At 40.6% G+C, this 18,669-nt stretch overlaps 1 protein-coding gene across 12 annotated transcripts in view; it reads left to right on the top strand.

The window, feature by feature from the left end:
* Window positions 1-18,669, top strand: part of ENOX2 (ecto-NOX disulfide-thiol exchanger 2) — a 303,381-nt gene that overhangs the window by 174,441 nt on the left and 110,271 nt on the right. The window contains exon 1 of one of the 12 annotated variants that reach the window (XM_070462303.1): window positions 11,518-11,539. The exons of the other annotated variants lie outside the window; for them this stretch is intronic. The gene's annotated coding sequence lies outside the window, so the exon portion shown is untranslated. Of the gene's footprint in view, window positions 1-11,517; window positions 11,540-18,669 lie in introns of those variants that run through there. 12 annotated transcript variants of the gene reach the window in all.

The raw sequence follows: 18,669 nt of genomic DNA, 5'->3' as shown, positions 1-18,669 counted from the left end.
AAAGTTAAAAAAAAAAACAAGCTCCCAATATAAAGAAATATGAGGCTGTGAGTTTATGAGAACGCTTGTGTTGGCAGTGAAGCAGTTAAACTTTAGTCCACTAGGGAAATAAGGCTGTGTCAGGCTATGGATATGGCTTAAGTTCATGATTTTGTGATTGTTCCTGCAGTGTCCTGTCTGGATGGGAAAAATGGTGAGCACAAACAATGTCTGATGGCAAGCCCATTGACTTTCATTAACGGGAAGTTTAAGAGGAACATGTAAGCTGGGAAATGCACTGGACTTTCACCAATTGCTTGAATTGTCACAGTAGCAATTTCTCTTCACACCACTGATGCCTTCTCGGAAGTGAGAACTTGTGATCTGTTTGACTCAGGGGTTATAATTCATCACAAGCTGTGGAGAACAAATGACAGATTCTGGAAAGGGGCTTAAAGTTGGAGCAGGCCAACCAAATCTTCTTTCCTGGCATTCTTCAGTTCTTCATTGTCATCTTTTTTCTCTAGTCTTTAAATCCTCACTTAAGATCCAGTTGAACTCAGGACTTTCTTGAAACTGAATTCATTTATACTAATTCAGGAAGGAGGATGAGCATGAAGCTCCATCAAAAAGATGACTACTTTGGCAACAGTAGATCTTAGGCTGGTCAGGAAATTCACTGCACTGCTTTAAAGTTTCATTAATGGCACCTTTCAACTGGGAGCTCACCTGTGGAGGAAACTTGGTCCTTCTTCTTCCTGTCAATCTTCATACAGTAGCCAGTGCAGCGTCTTGCATATAGTGAATAAGCAATAAGTGATATCACGTGGACTGTTTGGTCTCCCATGTTTCTCATCTCAGCAATTTAGAATCTCGATCGCAGAAAATAGAGGAGCACATTTTATTATGTCGTCTTTCTCTAATAGTTCAAGTACATTCTTCTGATCTTTATATCAAGCTTTATATAGAACAAGCCAGGAGTCCCCAAATTGCTCCCCATCTGTGCTAAAGTACCAAGGTTTCTGTCTTAATGTATTTTTTTTCAAGACAGGAATCATCTGAATCTAGATGTTGGATGTTATTGTTGTTTATCCATGATAGTCATTACAACTTGTGCTATACTTTCTGTATTTTAAGAGCTTCAAATTAACAGAGGAAAAAAGAGAAGGAAGCACTAATTTAGCGTAGTAAACAATATGAAGTTAAGAATACTTGGGTTCAAATTCTGGCACTAGTATGTCCTAACTGTGTGATCTTGGATTATTTGCTTCTCTTTGCTTCTCTTTGTTTCCTCCTCTTTAAAACAGAAATAATATCTCCATTCCAACCTTGTCATGTTGTTCTAAAGATTAAATAAGGTAATACACTGAAATCCTCTAGCACAGTGATAGACACAAAATTGAAGTTAGGGGTCTGTCAATTATCATTATGTCTATGCTCCACAAAGACAAGTAAGAGAATCATCCTGTGATGCAGGGATTGAAATGAAATCCTTTTGAAATTTACACTTTCTTAATTTTTCTCAGTGTCTGTTTTTGAAAACATGATGTATATTTCAATTCCTGCCCATCATAAATGCAGCATATTCTGTTTTCTCACTTTATTGCATGGGCTTAATTATTAGATTGAGCATTGTTAAGATTCCAAATTATGTGATTTTTTAAAAAATGTATACAAGTGTGTGTGTGTGTGTGTGTGTTCATATAGACACGGACACATGGCAACAATCTTATGAAGAATTCAGAATGCTATATTTGGACTGCTAGATTACAATGCTTAATGTTTTAAAGTTGAAAACAGGTAAAGTGGAAAATTTACTAAGTCTTCGATTAGACAAAGCCTCACACAGTCATCTAATTCAGCTCTTATTCCCTACCCTACTACCTCAATCCAGAACTACATATGACACATTGCTGACACACATTCATCTAGTTTGTGTTTAAATATTCCAAATAATTTTAAGATTACTGCCTTACAATGTAGCCAGTCCCTTCTCCACGGACCTCATGGGTTCTTATGGGGATCCCATGAGGTGATATGTCAGTGTTAGACCACAGTGCTGGGTACTTAAATGTTACCTATTAGTATCACTTTGTAGTGGGACCGCTCTTATGATTAGAAATATATTTCTTATAGCAAACCTTAAGCTGACTCCTGGGTCCTATCTTTGCACTATAAAACATATGAGACCACGTGTAATCTTTTTTCCACGTGATGGTCCTCTAAGTATTTGAGTACAGCTCAATGCTCTCAAGTTTTCTCTTCACTAAGTTAAATATTCTAGTTACTTCAAAATGCACCTCATAAGAAACGGTTTCCAAACACTTCACTCCAGTCACTTCCCTTCAGTGATGTTTCCAATATTGCTCTTATTAGCTGCTCATCACAACAGAACACAGTGACCAGAGCATAAGACAGTGTGCCTGTTATTTCTCAGACTCTAGAGTCCACTTAATTAGGCTTCTATTAATACAGGCTGAGTTATATCTGCTTTTCTGGAAGCTACATCATATTGTTATCTCACATTCAAGTTGAAAGCTAATCCCCTAGATCTTTGTAACATGAGTTACAATGAAGTCATATTTCCTCTATTCTGTTCTTCTATGACTACCCTCCATTTTATCCTGTATTACATTCAACTTTCATAATTTGGGGTTTGTCATTCCAACCACTTTTCCTCACATAAAGATAGATACAACAAAACCAGGAAGTGGTGATATTCACTGTCTTCTAGCTCAGAATATTTCTCAGCAATTGATTAGCTCAAGCGCTGGTTTTCACCATCACTTTAGCACCACTCTGACTCTTTATGAAAGCCACAGTGAATCATGTGGTCTGATTCTTTCTTGTTTACCAGAGCTTTCAGCTTCTGCTCAGTACTGTCCTATCTTCAGGAAAAATCATATTCTCCTCTAGCTTGTCAGGACAATGCAGAGTATTGGCTGGCAGTATAGTGTATGAGAAAGAGCATGAGCTTTAATAGCAGATTAGGGTTTAAATCCTAGCAATGCCACTTACTAACTGTGTAGCTTTAGACAAGCTACTTAAAACAGCTCTAAGCCTCAGTTTTCTGTGGCTTTAAGATTTTAACAAGATAGCTTGTATACAGTAGTGCCTGCGTACGTACTAAGTCACTTCCACCGTGTCTGACTCTCTGCAACCCCATGGACTGTAGCCCATCAGCCTCCTCTGTCCATGGGATTTTCCAGGCAAGAATACTGGAGTGGGTTGCCATAGAAGATAATAAATAGTGGTGACAATTGTTTTTGAAATGCAGTTCTATCATCAAGTAGGTTTACTCTCCAGCTTTGTCTTATTTGCAGTTGTAACAAGCAAGCCTGTTACAAGTTCATCGAAAAGTCATATGTTAAAATATTGAACAGGACATGGGCAAGTAGAGAGCCCTTTAGCAACTATTAGAGACCTCCCTCCAAATTGTTGGCAATCCATTCATCACAACTTTTTGAGTACAGCTCTTCAACCAGCTAGGAATAGAGCTATAACTAAATTATCATCTGATCCATATGTATTCATCTTTTTTTTTTATAAGGATTTGCTGTAAAGCTGTCATTCTAGTATCCTATTCAAAGGAAAAAAGCATCTTTACTTAACCAGACATGTTCTCACACTGGATTCTCTGGTCACCATTACTTTCCTAAGTTCTTGTACATCATCTGTTTAATAAACCCTTCTTTAATGATGATAGCCAACAAGCTCAGCAAGCTGTCATTTGAAAAAATGTTATGCTTCCCCTCCCTTTGAGAAAGAAAAGGGAGAAAAGCATAAGAAAGATGCTACATGAGGTCACAAGGGTGGCTTCCCAAGCTTTCTTTTATTTCAAAACCAACACTGCAGTACACCCTGGACCAAGGAAAATTATATATGAAGATTATTTGAAAACACTTAGGTTTCTGCAGGAGAGGGGGCCGTGGTTAAAGCTACCTGGAGTTAAAAGGCTGATTTTCTTTATCAGAAACAGAACTAGCTTGACTCTCTTGAGTTCCTCATATTTAAATATTATATTGTTCTCTGTCTCTCCCTCTCTATCCCCCTTTAATTAGTGTATCCATCTGTTTTCCTGGTACTAAGGGGAGGCTCATTGGTTGGTAATTACAACAATGTCCCTGGGCTCCTATTTTGAAAATGTGCTCTTCATTCATGACCTTCCAGGCTCAGGTAACAGTTGCTCTTTTCTGGAATTCTATTGCTTATCATGTTGGCACCTGTTATTTCTTCCCGCTTGACTCAAGCCAGGAATTTACTTCCCTAGAGTCTCTCAAGGCTTCACAGGTAGCTCAGTGGTAAAGTACCCGCCTGCCAAGCAGGAGATGTGGGTTCGATCCCTGAGTTGGGAAGATTCCCTGGAGTAGGAAATGGCAGCCCACTCCAGTATTCTTGCCTGGAGAATCCCATGGACAGAGGAGCCTGGCGGGTTACTATCCCTGGGGTTGCAAAGAGTCGGACTCCACGGAGCACACATGCAGAGTTTCTCAGGCTGCTGCTCAGTGAATCTGACCCTTCACTTAGATGTCCCTGACCCCTTATTAGAAAGTAATTATAACCCAGAGCCTCCAGGACAAAATTAGGATCCAAAATTCCCATCTCTCAGAAAGTCTATGAGGGAAGGCTACTGTGCCTAGCATACCAGACCTTTGAGAAATGCACATTAGAGGAAATGAGAAGAGCCCAGAGTGTCAAATAGATGAGTATTGAATGGAGATAAGGATGAGCAGTTTGCAAGCTTGGAACACTCTTGCCAGCAGTTGGCTAAGTGCCCTTGCACTGATTCCTCTGGTTCCTTCTCCTTAGAAGGCATACGTATTCCTCACAGGGCAGTCTTCTCAAACCAACCATGGAGTTCCTGAAGGAGCTGATCTTAACTTTCCTATTCATCACCATCTCCCACTCTGTTCCCACTACCATGATCATCATGGTTTTTAAATCAAAATTTGAATAAAAAATTAAACAAGTGTTTCGACCAAAAACACTTTGTAATTTTTAACTTAACCGTATGAAAAAACTTAGCAAAGGTATGAAAATGAAGTCTCGTCCAATACACCACCTTTATTATAGTTCCCATTTAACAGTGCTTACCATGCGTCAGCACTTAGCTGAGTGCATGATGAGTGTTATATCATAGGCTCTACATTGTAGCCCCATTTGACAGAAAAGGAAACTAAGCTCCAAGAGGTTAATCAATTAACCCAAAGTAATACAGGGAAGTTAGTGCTAATTCTGGGACTCAAACCCAAGTCTGTCTGACTTCAGAACCAATGCTCTTAACCATCATTGTGTCTACCTGTCATTCTGTCATTATACCTGCCACTGTCTTCAGTACCATTTTATTCATGAGCGAATTGAATGCTGTAAAAGGTGAACAACCCTGTGCCCAAACACTTAGGATGAGTTGTAGATTTACCAGCGACTGCCCCACTGCTCTCTACTCACATTGGTATCCTCACAGATCTCCAATCTCATGGTTGCTTACCCCTTTGATTTAGCTCATGCCATTCCCTTCCCACACACTTCACTTGCCTTTTTACTTCTTCCTCCTCTCTGCCAGTGAAATTGTACCCATTGTTTAAATTCCATTTCTTCCATGAAGCTTTTCCTCACCACATTCTCCCCTCCCCATACCCCTACAGCCCTCATTGCAACGCCAACATTTAGTATTTTATTATACACTATTTAGTGTTTATGACTCTCTTTGAGGTCAGGAATCATGTTTTGTATGTTTATGTATCTCCATATCCCCTTGCACAAGGGTCAGTTTTATAGATGTCCAAAAAATGTTTGCTTTGGCTCTAGTAGATATATATGATCAATTGAATTCATTGTGTAATATGTATTTTCTCAAGAGTTCTCCTAGTCCTCTTCCCATTATGAGAAATGAAACCTATGCCGCAAGTCTTCAAATGAGGGTTAAAGTACTTTGCAGTATCTAGACACAGTACTAAAATCTCTTATCTTTAACTTGTACTCCTGACAACACCTTACAATTAGTATAACAGGACAGTTGAAAAAGTGTATTGGTGAGTTAACTGAACCAGTTAACATGTAAGTTTTACTGTCAGCTCTGACACTTACTATGCGACCTGGGGCATGTCCTTAACTTCTCTGAGCCCTAGTTTCCTTATCTAGTAAATGGGGTTACTAATGCTTACTAATATTTTCCCCCACCTTAGTGGGTTGTTAAAAAAAAGTAAATGAGAACTGGGCTGTTAGAATATTATATTTTCTAAGCATTTTTAATTATCTGGGAAAGAGAGCCACAGTTATCAATTATTTAGAAGTAATTCCATTACTTCCTGTGGAAAGGACTCCATCTTAGTCCTAAAAGCAAGTATTAGAGTTGGCACGGGGTTTCTGTGAGTTGGCCAGGATTCCTTCAGTGATAAAATCATATGTTCCTGATCTAAAAATTGACCAGTGTGGGCATAGAGAAGAAACCACTTTGTTTTCACTAGGTAATGGGGCAGCTCTCTCTGGTTGCACCATTGGGGCCTTTTGTAACAGTATTTGCTTGCTGTGCTGCCCATGGGGTGAGTTAATGAACCACTAGAGAGTTGCTCTGAATTAAAAAGGTCATACCTGACATGAGCCATTTCAGCACAAACATCCTGTTCTTTTCCCCTCTTCAAGGGGGAGATTTTATTTAAGACCATCTGTGATTTACAAAAAACTTAAATTGTGTGGATGGCAGAATGGCCCTTGCAAATAAATGTCAGGAGAGAAAATCCACCAGGAATTACAGGATCATAAAATGTGAGAGGTGGAAGAAACTTTAGGGATTGTGGAGTCCAACTGCCTCATTTCACAGGTAAGGAAACTAACATCCAGAGAGAGGGAGTAACTTATTCAAGATCACACAGTAAACTTAGTGACAGATGACATTAGAAGCCAAGTTTTTCCAAGTTATCATACTTTTTGTTCACCGTACTTTCCTCTACATCCATTTATTTAAATTAAACTTGAGCAACTTTTTAAGCCATGATAGCAATTTTAGTGTCATTCTCTCAATTGGAAAAGCTGCCTCTAGTCTATTAGCCAGGAATAGCTGGAATGCCCCATCCCAATTTGTTCCAAATCAGGCACTTACCATTTTTAGGGAAATCATTTTCCATGCCTTAAAACTTCTGTCATCTCCACAGAGGAGTCAAGCAACTATTTCCCATCTACATACTACACATTTTTTCCAAGTTGTTTAAATCTTCAGACAAATGAATAGGCCCCAGCTTCGTGAGCATCTGGGTGATATGGTGGGATAGAAATCAGAGCAGAAACTGAGAGGGTGAATTTGATTTCAAGATAATTGTTGGGGACCTTGAACAAGTCACTTAACCTGCTTCTGTCAAATGGAAACCACAGTACCAGCAGCATGCTCCCTCTCTGGTCTGCCCTTTGCCCTTAGATCACACATCCTGACTCCATCCCCTACTTCCTCCTAAACCTTTGAAATGCTATCCATCAAATTTTCTGGGTTGTCTTGGAGACATTTTCCAGCTTCCTTTTCCCATTGCCCAGCTTAGCCAACTGGCCACTCTTCTGAGTATTGTAGGGGGCTGCTTGACAAGTGCTCTGGGCTGCCTACAGAGATTCTATCTTTAATATTTGGTGCTATGTCAGATTTTCCCAGATGAGGAATTCAAAATGTCTAGGTCTGCTGTAACCCGGAATCCTAGTATCTGGCTCTGGTTCCCTGGATCCTGTACCTAATACCTTCTATTCCTGGGTGATCCCTTTTGAGTGGTCAGATCAGTAAGTGTAATTGAATAATACTTTAGGTAACAGGATTGGGGTGATCTGAAGGCTATGTAATTTGAAGGCATTTCATGGTGTGTGTGTGTGTGTGTGTGCAAGCAATAATCTAATCCCTCTTACTTGGAAGCGAAAAGAAGTAGAAAATATTTTTTATAGATTTGATATGTCAAGGAAACTGCTTTACGAATCTGCAACATTGATTGTAACTTAAGGCAAATATGTGAACTAAATCCACATAGTTAACCCTGTTCCACTGTTCTGCTGAGAATCAGGATGCTGTCTGTAACTAGGAGTGGCTGCCTATCTTTAGCTAAAACTTCCCTTTTTTTCCCATGTGTATTTTGCCTCAGCTATGTAAGTCTTTTAGACTCCTAAATTAGGGTGTTGTTGAACATTTGAAGACTCTTTAAAAGCTTTCCTGTTGACAGACTATGATAACCCATCTCCTCAGAAAACTGCTTTATGGAGTGTGTTAATACTGGCAAGCTATAGGAAGCACTGATTCTCTAGGGCTTTCTGGGTCTAGCTAAAGTCACTCACTTGGCAACTGTGGATTCTTCAGCCCTTTTGAATCACTTAAGGGACTTCTGTAGCCATGGCTTTATCTGTGGCAGGTCTAAGGTTCACTTTGGTGGGCTGGGTGACCCTATATAAAGCATGTCCCAAGTATGGAGTGGGAACATCCTCAAACCAAGAAGCAAAAAATAGGAAGTTCCAGCGATGTCTCCAAGCCACCTTGGTCTCAACTTTGGAGAGCAGCAACTAGTAGTATAACCTGCATTGACCCAGGAGAACAGAGGAAATAAGATTAATTCTCAAGGCACATGGGACTTGAGCCTCCTCTCTCCTGCACTCCAGAGCAGAGTTCAGTAAACTCTAGCCTGTAGGTGAAATCCAGCCAACTGCATGTTTCTTAAATAAAATTTTAGGGGAACATAGCCATGCCAGTTGTTTATGTATTGTCTCTGACTGCTTCAGCACTACACGTGCAGAGTGGAGTAGTGTGGCAGAGGCTACATGGGCCACAAAGCCTGAAATATTTACGATCTGGCCCTTTAGAGAAGCTTGCCAGCCTCTGCTCTAGATTAAAAACTGGGGCTTAAATGGAAACATAAAAGTTGCTTGAATTACAATGTCAAGTGAAAACAATTTGTAAGTTGTATAGCTACAATCCCATAATACTTTTTAAACAAAATAATTTTGCCATGTATGCTTTTGAAAAGTTCACACAGTAAAGAGGTGAAAATCACAACCCCCAGAGAGAACACCTATTAACATTTTGGCATATACCCTTTCTGGCTTTATGGCCAATGTGTCAGTTTTCTTAATAAAAGCAATTGAAACATATTGTATATACTGTTTTGTAGCCTGATTTTTTTCACCTATTAACATATCTTGGTATCTTTTCATGCCAGTAAACATAGATCTACATCATTACTCCTACTGGCTACAGAGTATTCCATTTATAAAGATATCATTTAATTTATTTAACCAATCCTCTCCTATTGGACTGTTGGGTTGTTTCTGATTTATTTTCTTCTTATAGCAATGCTGTAACAGACATTCATCATATGTACATCTTTTCACACTTGTATTTTTTTAATATTCTTTTCCAATTTTTCAGACATCATAAGTTACCTTTATGATGTCTGAAAAAATCCTACAGCCCCTTCTAGGGTGAATGGATGTTTCCATAAATGGCAAGAGATTTCAATTATATTAATGTAGACACAGAGCCATAGGGACTAGGAGGTCACCTTCCCTCACGGGTAGGTTGAATTAGTGTACCCACCTGAGATCATTAAATAACAGCTTTGCCACTTAAAACATGTGCATCTCAATAGGTTTTTGTGAAAGCTTCTAGTCACATTAAATATTAATGACTGAGGGCAAAGCATTGCTTCAGGAGAACATAATGGCCCAAAGGAAACTGGAAGTCTCTATTTAAAAAAAAAAAAAGTAGACCTAAAAAAGCCCCACATCACTTGTAGCAGGATCAAATTTCTGATGGAGATAATAGAGCTGGCAGTAAGAAGAGAAGGTGAGAAAGGCAGGAAGGCACTATGCCCTGAGGAAATGGGCAGAACACACAATGTGCTCAGAGGCCCAAGAAGCTCCTCTCTGCCCCTGGAGCATGATTAAGGGAGACGAGAAATGGGCACAGAGGTGGCGCTATCCCTGGCCAGCTCCTGTGAGACAAGCACATCCCAATTGCCGCAGCAGGCATTCACATGAATGGGGTTCTTTGTTCACCTTCAAAGGCCTTAATTCAGACTTCCTGGAGACATGTCTGAACCCAGGGAACTCTGCTGATTGTAGGTAGACCACCTGGGCTGGGCACTTTTCAAGGGATTTGGTAAACAGGGAACCAGTGTGCAGGGAAGCATAAAAGTCAGTGTTAATCAAATTGAATAGTTTAATGACATCACAGAAAAGAAGAAAGCAGCAAGAAAGACTATTGTGTCTATTTGAAAATACTCAGTCAGTGGTAGAAATGCATTCTGCCTGTGGTGGTCTGTCATCCAGACAGAAAAGAAGACTGGGCTTTAATATTCTGCACCACCACTCAAGTGTGAACAGTTAGCCTTTAAAAATGAGATGTCAACCCTCAGCTGGTCTTTACCCAACACTTTTCTTCCAGGTTGCCTGAAGTACTATGTGCCATCCATGATAGGTAAAGAAATGTCCAATTACCCAGACACAGGGAGGCAGAGAAACTTCTGCTTTTTTCCTTGTCAGGCCTGTGATCCTCAGTCTTTTCTGTACATTGTCTTCAAGAAGAGAGCCGTCCTATGACTACCCTCCCTTGTCTTTCTTCTTCAGAGGCCAGCCAAAAGTATACTATTTCCTCTGAGATCCCCTCTGCTTAAATGATCTCAAAGGAGGCTTCTTCAGTAGCAATCTGGGTACCAGCAACAGAGCTGTTTGGAGGACTTTCAGGAACTTCACTGTTTCTAACCCAGAGCTTTCTAACCTTCATTAATTGTGAGAGCAATAACTAATATCCCAGTGAGAGGAGCAAGTACTATGTATGCCTGAAAAGCCTGCCTTGCTTTCCTACACTGAGGGAACGTCTGCAGTACCTTGGATAAGCCTGCCAAGCTGGAAACCCTTCTATAACCTGGGATACATAGCTGAACAGCATTAGAAACAACATGATCTACTCTGCTTCTTGTATCCACATCTTTTTTTTCCTTCCTTTTTTAAAATTTAAACTTTTTTATTTTGTGATGATTGAACATTCACTTGCTATTTGTAAGAAATAATACAGAGATCCTATACAACTCCAGTACTTTGGCCTCTTCATGCAAAGAGTTGATTCATTGGAAAAGACCCTGATGCTGGGAGGGATTGGGGGCAGGAGGAGAAGGGGACGACAGAGGATGAGATGGCTGGATGGCATCACTGACTTGATGGACATGGGTTTGAGTAAACTCCGGGAGTTAGTGATGGACAGGGAGGCCTGGCGTGCTGCGATTCATGGGGTCACAAAGAGTCGGACACGACTGAGCGACTGGACTGAACTGATGAAACCTTCACCCGGTAACATCTTGTAACACTGTAGCACAATCAGGATATTGACATTGGTTCAATAAAAATGCAGAACAGTTCCATCACCACATGATCCTTCATGTTACCCTATCTCCCTCCTGCCACAACCACCACTAATATGTTATCCATTTCTATAATTTTTAGCATTTCAAGAATATCATATAACTGGAAGTGTGCAGTGTGTAATCTTTCTGAATTGGCTTTTATTTCACTCAGCATAATTCCCTTGAAAATCATTCAAATAAAGGTATGTATCAGTAGTTGCTTGTGTAGTATTCCACTGTATGGATGTGCCATAGCTTAACACTGACCGGTTGACAATGTCTTATTTTTCCAGTTGTTTTTGCTATTACGAATGAAGCTACTATACACATTTATTACATGATTTTGTGTGAACATAAGTCTTCATTTCTCAGGGATGAATGTCTAGAGTACAATTGCTGAGTTATTTGCTAGGTGAATATTTAACTTTTTAAAGAAAATGACAAACTTTTCCAAAATGACTATACCATTTTAACATTACCACCAGCAACATATGAGTGATTTGCTCTCTTTACGTCCTCACCAGCATTTGACGTAGCCAATTTTTTATTCTTTTCGTCATTCTGAAGGTGTGTAGTAGTCTCTTGTGATTTGAATTTGCATTTCCCTAGTGGTTAATGGTTACTTTGCTTCCCTGGTGGCTCAGTGGGTAAAGAATCCTCCTGCAGTGCAGGAGACCCAGGTTCAATCCCTGGGTCAGTAAGATCCCCTGGAGAAGGAAATGGCAACCCACTCCAGTATTCTTGCCTGGAGAATCCCATGGACAGAGGGGCCTGGTGGGCTACAGTCCATGGGGTTGCAGAGAGTTGGACACGACTGAGTGACTACACCACCAACCACCACCACTAGTGGTTAATGACCTTGAACATCTTTTCCTGTGGATATTTGCTACTTATATATCATCTTTGGTGAAAAATCTCTTTGTACCGTTTGCCTAGTTTCTGATTGTATCATTTTGTTTTTCGTTGTTTTTCTATTGAGTTTTAACAGCTTTTTATATACTCTGGATACCTGTCCTTTGTTAAATCTGTGGTTTGCAGATATTTTCTACCACCCCTCAGCATGCCTTTCATCTTCTTAACAGGGTCTTTCACAGATAAAGTTTTAGTTTTGGTGAAATCTACTTTATCAATTTTTCTCTTCATGGGTCATGTTTTTGGTGTCAAGGTTAAGAGCTCACTAGATCCCAAAGATTTCCCTGTTTTTCTCCTAAAGTTTTACATTTAATATTTAAGTCTATGTTTCATCTTGTTAATTTTTGTATAAGATGTATGACTTAGATCAAGTTTCTTCCTTCCTTCTTTCCTTTCTTTCTCTCTCTCTTCTTTTCTTTTTGTCTTCAGATGTCCAATTGCATGAACAGCACTTGTTGAAAATCATTGAATTGGTTTTGTACTTTTTTCAAAAATAAATTATGAATATTTGTGTGGGACACATCTTTTTTACATGTGACAATGTTACCTCTATCCTCATTCCCTAAAGTGATTAAACAGAACAAGACAGCCAAGAATAAATAAATGTGCTTTTTAGTAAATAATACTATAGAAATCATAGTAGCTAATGTACATGGAGTGTTCTCTATGTGCTAGAACCTTTACATACCTTATTTTATTTATTCCTCACAACATCCTATAATGCACATACTATTATTACCATTTTGCTGATGAGAAAACTCAGAGAACTTCAGAGAAGTTCTTCAGAGAAAAACTTCAGAGAAGTTAAGTACCTTGCTCATGGTTAGTGGTGAATCTGAGAGTCAAACCAGGTTTTGATTCTAAAGCCTTTCTTAACAACTAGGCTACCCCTTCTCTGGATACCAATTCTTCATGTGGCAGACCATCCAACCATCCTGGGTAAGAACCAATACTCTAATCTATAATCATTATAATGAGAACAGAAAAAGTCTTATTACTGTTTGGAAAGTGATAAGTTTGTAGTGGTTATAAACCTTCTCAAATGACCTTCCCATTCTTGAGGAAGAAATTCTAATTGGGGCAACAGCCGCTACATCTCACCAATTCCACCTGTCCTTACCAGCTGCTACAATATAAACCATCAAACTCCTCTGAGACAATGCTCCTTTCTCTATTCCATCTTGGCTGTGTGATCCCTCTGTCTGTATGTGTGTGTTTACATGTGGGGGAAAAGAGGAAAGGCTCGTGAAGATTTGCAGGGACTTGGGCCAGGGTCAAGATTAGAAAGAGCAAATAGAGGGAGGGAAGTAGAGACTAGAGTTGGATGGATTTTCTGAAACTTCAGTTTGTTAGTTTACTAGCAGGAGAATCGTACTGTGTAAAATTATGCAAACTTGCCTCTTTTACCCATGTTGCTTGGGATCTTCATCCAAACATGAACCTATTGGTGCCCTGGATGATCAAGAAAACCACCTGGAAGCCCCTCAACGACCACTCTGGTTAAACAATCTTTACTGAAAGCTGCTATGGCTCCAAATTGGAGAAGGCAATGGCACCCCACCCCAGTACTCTTGCCTGGAAAATCCCATGGACGGAGGAGCCTGGTGGGCTGCCGTCCATGGGGTCACGAAGAGTCGGACACAACTGAGAGACTTCACTTTCACTTTTCACTTTCATGCATTGGAGAAGGAAATGGCAACCCACTCCAGTGTTCTTGCCTGGAGAATCCCAGGGACGGGGGAGTCTGGTGGGCTGCTGTCTATGGGGTCGCACAGAGTTGGACACGACTGAAGTGACTTAGCAGCATGGCTCCAAATGCAGTTGTTATTGCTGTGAGGCCTCAAACACATGAGAAGTGTGTATGGAAAACTTCCTAGCAATTGAGCAGGCTGGCTGATTAGCTAGGATGCTTTTAGTGTCTCTAAATTTGATCTTGGCCAGCGCTTTCTAAATTCTCCAAAGATGACCTTGTATCATGTAAAGGGAACATTTTTGTTGATTATCAGACCTTGAAATTCACATTTCCTTATTTTCTCCTAGTTGCTTTCCATTTTGCATTCATTGAGCTTTGGGGAAGCAATATTGTAGTTTGAGCTATTTGGAGGAGTGGGGAAGCACAAAGGCATAAAGAGAACAACAGTAGAGAAAGGTAGTCGTTAATTAACAACACATGTTTTGGAAAAATGCTTTATTAAACTTCAGAAAGAACTCAGCTGCACAAATCCATGAGTAATATAAAAATTATGATGGTATTCTGTCACTGGTGAAGACCATTCCTTCTCATGGCTCTTGGAAAATATCCTGACACACCAACCCCGAACACCTAACTTCTATCCTGGTTTCAGAAGTTTTTCCAAAATTCATGACATTTTAAGCTGTCTGAAAATGGCTATAAATGTATCCATGGGAGAGCCAGGGGAGGGGAAAAGGAAAATATTTTATCTCCAGAAGACAACCTTGAGTTTTGAAGAGGGGTTCTGTGGGCAATAATAGAGATTTTGAGTTTAATATTCATTGTTTTCTTAAAGAGGGTGGTCAATCTGAGGTTGTTATTACAAATACCCCCTTATCCCTTGTAGCACTTGAGCTTTAGACCTTCAACTACAGTTTGAACTAGGAATGATCCTAAGCCCTTTGAGTCTCATTGCCTAAGCAGTCTTCAAGATTCCAATTGCCTTTCCTATCTGGCAGATTCTTTCCTCCTCTTTGAGAGAATTCTAGCAGTTGAGAGGCCACAGGCATTCTAATTCATTTTCTTGTACTGGAAAGCAAGACCAAGAAGTCATCTCCTGCCTCCTGAAAAAATAAGACATTCTTTTCTCTTTAGAAGTTGTCTCTGAGGGAAAAAGTCATCCTCCCTATCTTCACTTCCCTCCTAGAAGCATCCCTTGCCCAAGGAATCACCTTACTTTGTTATCTAGGGAGGAGTGAACTGTATCAGTCTGGGAAAAATTAGGAGAGAGAAACCACACAGTAATTTAAACAGAGGAGGTTTACTGTAAGTATTAACAATAATAGGGGATTGGCTAGTAAGAAGTAAAGAGAACTGTAAAGAATGTAGGAGTAGCAAATATTAGGAGCAGCCACTACACCCTATGACTGAATTAGAGCACCCAAGGGACAACCCTTTCCAAAGGGATTGATCCAGACCTTGTAGGAGAAGGCACAGTTGTGGTTCAGTGGAGAGCAGAGAATGGCTGTGGGGCTATGGTGGCAGAACTTGGTAGAATTCTGACTCCTGGAACTTTCTAGAAATCTGCCCCGTGGAACTTTTGGAAAATCTACCCTCTACAGTGCCAGGGAGCACTGTTCACAGAGAGGTATCTCAGAATAGGCACTTCACTTCAAAACTGCCTGAGGGAGGGGTACTGGGCCAAGTTGCTGTGTGCTGCTGATTAGAATGTACTACAGAAACTACATGCCGGAAAAGCTACAGACTGGAAATGTAGTGCTAGGAAAGCTGTGTGTGCTGCTAGAGACAGGCACTGGGGATGCTGGGGGGCTACAAGGCAGGAGCCTGCCAAGTGAGCACACCAGCCCCCTGCAGCCAGGACAGAAGGCTCCTTCCTGCCAAAATGCCTCTCCTGTGCCCCCTACTGACAAAGCTTAACACTGTGCTAGCTGGCAAAGGTAAAGTATATAAAGGGCCCAGAACCATAAAGGGTGAATTTGAAGCTAAGAGGCAATGAATCAATAACTGGCACACCAACCTAGCTCAGATAGTAGTAACTCTCTTACACTGTTCCTAGCCCCAGTTCCTATGCTGAATGGTCTCTCTTCTTCTTACAATTTGGGATGAGGAGATAGAAATCAGTTACCTTCTCATGCTGGTCAGAATGGCTGCTATCAAAAAAGTCTACAAACAATAAATGCTGGAGAGGGTGTGGAGAAAAAGAATCCTCTTACACTGTTGGTAGAAATGCAAACTAGTACATCCACTATGGAGAACAGTGTGGAGATTCCTTAGAAACCTGGAAATAGAACTGCCATATGACCCAGCAATCCCACTGCTGGGCATACACCGAGGAAACCAGAATTGAAAGAGACACGTGTACCCCAATGTTCATCGCAGCACTGTTTACAATAGCCAGGACATGGAAGCAACCTAGATGTCCATCAGCAGATGAATGGATAAGAAAGCTGTGGTACATATACACAATGGAATATTACTCAGCTATTAAAAAGAATGCATTTGAGTCAGTTCTAATGAGGTGGATGAAACTGGAGCCTATTATATAGAGCAAAGTAAGCCAGAAAGAAAAACACCAATACAGTATACTAACGCATATATATGGAATTTAGAAAGATGGTAACGATGACCCTATATGCAAGACAGCAAAAGAGACACAGATGTAAAGAACAGACTTTTGGACTCTGTGGGAGAAGGCGAGGGTGGGATGATTTGAGAGAATAGCACTGAAACATGTATATTATCATATGTGAAATAGATTGCCAGTCCAGGTTGGATGCATGAGACAGGGTGCTCAGGGCTGGTGCACTGGGATGACCCAGAGGGATGGGATGGGGAGGGAGGTGGGAGGGGGTTCAGGATGGGGAACACATGTACACCCATGGCTGATTCATGTCAATGTATGGCAAAACCACTAAAATATTGTAAAGTAATTAGCCTCCAATTAAAATAAATTTTTTAAATGGCAAAAAATAAAATTGGATTAAAAAAAAAGAAATCAGTTACCTTTATCGCCTCTCCCCACATCTTGTGTAACACCAGCCCACGTGAAAATAGCAGCTATAGCTCTATCTCCACTGCTCAACCTCTCCTTCTCTGATTGCTAAATTCAGGTTACCTTCAACTCTTTGTTCTCCACCTACCTTCTCTGTACCGACTGGGATGGGGACAAACATCTACTTAATGTCTAACATATAGCAGATTGCAGTAGAGATGGCAGAGTTCAGTGCTTAAAAGTATGGGCTTTCAGACTTCCCTGGTGGAGCAGTAGATAGGAATCCGCCTGCCAATGCTGATTCAATCCCTGCTCTGGGAAGACCCCACACGCTGCAGAGCAATTAGGCCCATTCCCTGCAACTACTGAGCCCTTGCTCTAGAGCCCAGGAGCCACAACTACTGAACCCACACATCGCAATGAAGAGTAGCGCCTACTCAAGACAACTAGAGAAAGCCCACATGCAACAACAAAGACCCAGCACAGCCAAAAAATAAATGAATAAAATGAGTTCCATGTACCAGCAGCCTCAGCATCACTAGGGAATTTGCTTATTAAAAGACAAAAACATGGACTTGGGAGTCAAGTGTGGATTAGCATCCTCACTCTGCCATTTCCTCCCTGTGTGATCTTGGGCAAGTTGCTTAATTTTTTTTGAACCACCATCTTTTCAACTGTAAATGGAGATAATCATACCTGCAACTCAAGAGTGTTGTGAGGATTAGGCATAAGTAATGTACCAAATATTGGGTGAGCCAGAAAAGTAATGTGCCAAATGTAATGCCTAACACCTGTTGTTGCGGTTCAGTGCTCAGTCATGTCTGACTTTTTGCGACCCCATGAACTGCAGCATGCCAGGTTTCCCTGTTCTTCACCATCTCCCAGAGCTTGCTCAAACTCATGTCCATTGAGTCGGTGATGCCATCCAACCATCTCACCCTCTGTCATCCCCTTCTCCTCCTGCCTTCAATCTTTCCCAGCATTTTCATAAAATGAGAATCATAATAATACCTGCCTCATAAGGTGGTTGTAAGTATAAAATGCATATAAAATGCTTAATGCAGCAAGTTACACAGGAAGATAATTGAGCAATAAGTGGTAGCTCTACATAGAGATGTACCCATCGGGCATTGTGCTATGTATTTACTTTACATTCTTTCATTTGTTTACTGTCTTATTTCCCCTTTTTCTTCCCCACACTCACCCTCACCTCCCTACTTCAGTGCTTCTGCCTACAGAAAGGACAGAAACAATATTCTTGACCTGACTGCCTGCTGCTCTCGTGAGCAAACCTAGACCACTAGCCAGACACTCCTCTTCAGCCCGAGGCCCTCTTGAGATGGAGACAGAAGGACTTAGTTATTCATTCTGGCTTATGACAAAAGGTCTCCATCCCTTGGCAAAAGAACTAATTTCCTTAGTAGTTATACAATTGCTTCTTTGAAGTTGGTTACACACCAAGGGAAGAAAGAGCCAACTCACAGACCTCTAAATCATCCTAAAATCGAAGTCTCATTCTACTTCCAGTCATTAGAGAGAGACTGGGAAGAAAAAGGAAATGAGAGTAAATCTTGTTGGAAAGAGCACGTTTTTCTACTGTCAGAGCAATATGCCCTCAGCAGAGCGCAGACCAAGTGACACATACAAAACTCCTCCTTTATTGAAAAAATGTCAGGTGTTTCATAAGGGTTATACTCATGTATGAATATTTGGTTTATTACATAAGTGAAATCCCT

The sequence above is a fragment of the Odocoileus virginianus genome, unplaced genomic scaffold (genome assembly GCF_023699985.2).
Source record: "Odocoileus virginianus isolate 20LAN1187 ecotype Illinois unplaced genomic scaffold, Ovbor_1.2 Unplaced_Scaffold_2, whole genome shotgun sequence".
In the NCBI taxonomy this organism is placed as follows: Eukaryota; Metazoa; Chordata; class Mammalia; order Artiodactyla; family Cervidae; genus Odocoileus; species Odocoileus virginianus.
This window is presented reverse-complemented; position numbering and strand designations above follow the sequence as displayed.